Raw genomic sequence first — 5252 nt, 5'->3', positions numbered from 1 at the left:
GTGTAATAAAGCTGATTGACTCCTCAAACCTCACCTGATATGCCATTATTAAAGGTGCTGTGCCGAGAAAGGCCTCTCCCCAACACTAAGATTTTATATTTTATATTAATACAACATCTGAGTACTATCCTGGAGCTCCCAACTCTGGATTTAATTCTGGAGTCATGCCCCTTAGTCCCTCTGTTAGATATATAGAGATCTTTGTTAGAGTTCTCTTTCATACCTATTAAGAAAGTGCCTGTTTTTTCTCCTCACCCTTGAAGGGATGGGTGTGGTTTGGATCTGAATAGATGGGAGACAGGTAGTTGAGGCAGAAAGCTTTTTCTTCCTTCAGGCTTATGGGCTCCTGGATTGGAGTAGCTGGCTTGTTGGTGAATTACTTGAGTTCTAGTTTCTTGCCTCCTATTACTAACCTCATATCTATGTGGATTATTTACTGCAGATTAATATAACTGTAACAGTTTCTCCTGTTCTTCCTGGATAGGGTACATGTGGATTCCCATTTCCTTTTGGGAACTTGTGGAATAACCAAACCTTAATCCTATATCCAATGAACAGTTCACTTCAGGGGCCGGAGAGATAGCACAGCAGTAGGGCATTTGCCTCCCACGCAACTAATCCAGGACCAACGATGGTTGGAATCCCGGCATTTCCATTGGTCCCTTGAGCCTGCCAGGGGTGATTACTGAGCACAGAGCCAGGAGTAACCCCTGAGCGCCGCCAGGTGTGACCCAAAAACCAAATAAAATAAAATAAACAGTTCACTTCATCTCTATGTTTAATAGCCGCTGGTGCACTTCAATTTCTTTATTGAACCAACGGAAGCCGTTCAACGAGTAGAAAAGGGACATGTTCAGGAGACTGGCCAGCTGACCAACCAGATGGAGGGCAAAGAGACTCACAAATATCCCCTGGAGGAGGAAAAAGAGTGCTTGCAGCAGCAGGTTGAAGAGCATGTCAGCAATGATCTTACTGACACACTCGGGTAGGAGTGAGGCTTCTTCCCCACACCTCAAATGCAGGGTCAGCTATGTCTTGGAACCAAATTGCATTCACGACTTTGCTGAGTACAAACAGGTGGAGCACCCAGAGTGCACTGAAAATCGATGTGAGGAAGAATTTTAGCCGTGACCACACATCACCATGTAGTGACGGACTGCTGTGCTGTTACTGACTGAAGCACAGGAAAAAGACCTGGTAGAACAAGAGGAGACTGAACCAGAACACTCCACCATTCCAAGCGCAACACTGGAAAATTATGCTAACAATACGTGGCTCGCTCTTCTACTCTGCTCGCCCTTCTTCAACGCTGCTCCCCTCTCTTCTGCTGAATCCGAGAGTTGAGAGTGAAGATGGTGCATATTCCCCAGATGGAGTCCTTGATTTCCCTGCCCAGGTCCTGGAGAAAAGGTCTTGACACTGTCAGCCATCGCTCTGCCCCTCTACCGGCCACACAGAGAAGACAGCACTGTCCCGAAATCTTGCATCACGAAGGACCAGGCCACTCAGCCCTGCTGTGACCTTGGCTCCAGCTAGGCCCGGCCCCCGTGGCCCCTTGCAGCCAGTGTAGCTGACTTTTCTGCGCCCCTCGCGCCCCACCCACCGGCTCCCGCCTAGGTGGGAAATGAAGAAAAAAAAAAGGAAAAATGAGATAGCGGTTTTAGGGGAAAGAAGGGGAACTTACATGACAAGGTAGAACTTAATTCACATGACAAAACCTTGCCACTAGATGTTTGTCTCACCCCTAATTTAGATTTCTCCAAACCAGGGAGATGGCTTAGAGCACATGGCCTGCATGCAAAAAGTCAAGCTCTACAAGGCATTCTGAGCATCACAAGGTATAATTTGAAACAAAGAATTTAAAACAAAATAAATAGATTTTTTTTCATTAAAAGGCCTTTTTTTTTTTTGAAGATGAATTTAACTCGAGGTAATCTGCATTCTTTTTTTGTGGGGGGGGGGGTCACCACCCGGTGGTGCTCAGGGGTTACTCCTAGTTCTGCACTCAGAAATTGCCCCTGGCAGGCTCTGGGTACCATATGGGATGCTGGGATTCGAACCACCTCTCCTGGGTTGGCCGTGTGCAAGGCAAACGCTTTTTCACTGTACTATCTCTCTGGCCCTAATCTGCATTCTTTTTTTTTTGGGGGGGGGGTTTGGGCCACACCCGGTAACACTCAGGGGTTACTCCTGGCTATGTGCTCAGAAGTTGCTCCTGGCTTGGGGGACCATATGGGACACCGGGGAATCGAACCGCGGTCTGTCCAAGGCTAGCGCAGGCAAGGCAGGCACCTTACCTTCAGCGCCACCGCCCGGCCCCTTTTTTTGTTTTTTGTTTGTTTTTTGTTTTTTTGGGGGGTTTTTTTGGGTTAATCTGCATTCTTTAAGGTTGAGACAACAATTTTTCCAAATGCCGAAGACTTGAATTGATCATCATTTCATCATTTCTTGTAGCAAGATGATGTGCATGGGAAATGCCTATTTTATAATTCTGAATCTGAATTATCTCACAAATTATTAGCAAAACTATTAGAAAATATTTCAGGTACCTTTCCTTGGAGTTCTTAGCCAGTATATCTTAGAGCTCGACAAAGATATTTATCCCTTGGCTTCACAAAGACAACTTTGTATAAATTATTGGCACCAAAATGATAGTGAAAGGCAACAGAAGCATCAATGAACTTCTCACTTGAGTTTATGCATAGCAAATCCCACTTAGAATGGCCTTGCTCGCTTATTTAGATTCTGCTATTTCTGTTTTCAAATCCCTAATAATATTTGAACAAGATGCCCTAATACTCATTTTATGCTCTGAACTGCAATTTATGTATATGTATTCTTATTGAGATGAGGGAACTAACAAGCAACAATTTTGGAACAGAAGTATACTTATTCTTCACTACATTTTTTTCCCTACAGAATCAGGCCAACTGTACTCAAGAAAGTGAGAGAATTCCTTTTCTCACTTTTGTTATTTTCTATGGAAGATATGAAATGTTTAAAGACTTAAGAAAAGTATTAAAGAAAGGAATAGTTGGTTCTTTTTTTGTAATAGAATAAATTTTAAGTAGTTAGTCTCTGGTCAGTGTAGTAACTATAAACCATATTACTTCAATAGCAATAGAATTAAAATTTTTAAATACTAGTTTTGTTAGAATAACATATTTAGGGGCTGGAGCAGTGGTGCAGCAGTAGTAGAATAACACAATTAGGGCCCGGTGCAGTGGTGTAGTTTGCCTTGCCTGCAACTGACCTAGGACGAACCGTGGTTCTATCCCCTGACGTCCCATATGGTCCCCTATGCCTGCCAGAAGCGATTTCTGAGCGCATAGCCAGGAATAACCCCCAAGAGTCTCCAGGTTTGACCCCCCCCAAAAAAAGAAAAAAGAATAACCAATTAGTGGGTTTTGTTTTTCATTTTGAAGTATAGACAGATCTTGTGACCTTTTATATTTCCTTGAAATACAATATAACTAAATTACTGCAGAAACTCCTGGGGGAAACCATTGAATAGATTGTTTTCTTTTTAATTACTTAAATTTTGTAGGGAATTTTATTTAAAATTCCAGGGAGAACATTTTTCAGGAATTTGGTATTGATGAGTTCATTGATTTGAAAATGAGACATGCTATAGTTCTTATCCCTGCTTTACTCTGGGAGGCAGTAGAACATAGTGTGAAAATCAAGGTGTCAAGGATTTTAATCCCTGCTGAATTTTCTATAGCATAGTCTTTAATGTCTCTGAGCCTCAGTTTCCTCTACAATACAGTCAGGTGAGTAATACTCAGGGTTGCTGTCATGATTAGGCAAGATAATACATATAAATATCTTAAAAAGTGCCAAAGTGACATAATTTTAGTAAAATGCTGTTAGTGTTGTTATTGTTAATATTCTTTTCCCTTCCAGAGGAAGATCTGTTTAAAAAGATCAATGTAGATGTTTAGATATTCAATTTCTTAAGGCCATAGATACAGCAAAAGGGCTCAATAGTCCTCAAACTATGGCCCACAGGCCAAATAATATATTTATTCCTGTTTTGTTTCTTCACTTCAAAATAAGATATATGCAGTGTGCATAGGAATTTGTTCATAGTTTTTGTTTTACTATAGTTCAGCCCTCCAACGGTCTGAAGGACAGTGAACTGGCCCCCTGTTTAAAAAGTTTGAGGACCACTGGTATATGCTTACCTTATATACTGCTAAGGCTGGTGGCAAAGTCCAGCTCAATACTAGACACAATACCTGAGCACCTCCAAAAGTGATCCCTGAGCACAGAGCCAGGAGGAAACTATGAACATAGCCAGTTTTGGCCAAAAGCATATATATATAAAAAAATGATTTCATTTCTTGGTACTAAAATAATCCTCATTTATAAAATTGACCTAGCGTGCCTATTAGGTAACAGACAGCTCAGTAATAATCTCTTGTGGTTTTTGGCATATTAAAGGAAATATGTATATAGTTCTTGAAGAACCCTAATCTCTTAATTTAGTATAAAATGTATTTCAAATTTTTAAAGACAAATTTCTTTGTCTATGTATGAAAAAAACCTACTAGTACTTTTAGTTTTTAAAGCACATTATATATGATTTCATCTGATCAAGTCACACAGTTGGTAAACAATAGTTTGGAATCCTGACTACATTTTGCAATTGTTCTTCTGCACAACCTATTTATTTGATCAAATATGTGGACATATAGTAATTTTTGTCTTCAGGAAAATCACTTGTGTAAAATTACTTATAAGGTTGGATAGCTGATACAGAGGTTATGGTGCTTGCCTTACATGCAGCCAGTCCAGGTTCGATCAGTGGCAGTGCATATGATCCACCATGCACAGCCAAGAGTGATTCTCAGAGTACAGAGCCAGGTGTAATCACTGAGCATAGCCAGGTGTGGCCCAAAACAAAACCAAGAAAGATTACTTGTAATAGTTAAAAGCAGTGTATATACTAGAGCTGCTTGGCATGTAAAATCTAAGCTCCCCTCCTGTCCCAACTAGTGCCCATGAGTCACAATTTGTCAAAATGGAAAAACCAAGACCCAAACTAACTGGGTATAAATTAACTTGTAAACCAATCCTATGTAAAATCAGCACTGGATTTTTGCAAGGGTAAGCATTTTAATACCTAATTTTAGAAAACACTTATTACATCTGATTATTAAGCACAAATAAAACCCTTCTTTGTTTATGATAAAAATTACTTGCCATTTTGTAATTATTCTCCTTGTTAATACACAGAAGATAAATGC

The 5252-nt window shown here is 40.5% G+C and overlaps 1 pseudogene; it reads right to left on the bottom strand.

Annotated features, from left to right (window-relative positions):
• Positions 1–761: 761 nt before the first annotated feature.
• LOC126002188 (etoposide-induced protein 2.4 homolog) lies at positions 762–1459 on the bottom strand (annotated as a pseudogene).
• Positions 1460–5252: the final 3793 nt, after the last annotated feature.

This window comes from Suncus etruscus, chromosome 1 (genome assembly GCF_024139225.1).
Source record: "Suncus etruscus isolate mSunEtr1 chromosome 1, mSunEtr1.pri.cur, whole genome shotgun sequence".
NCBI lineage: Eukaryota > Metazoa > Chordata > Mammalia > Eulipotyphla > Soricidae > Suncus > Suncus etruscus.
This window is presented reverse-complemented; position numbering and strand designations above follow the sequence as displayed.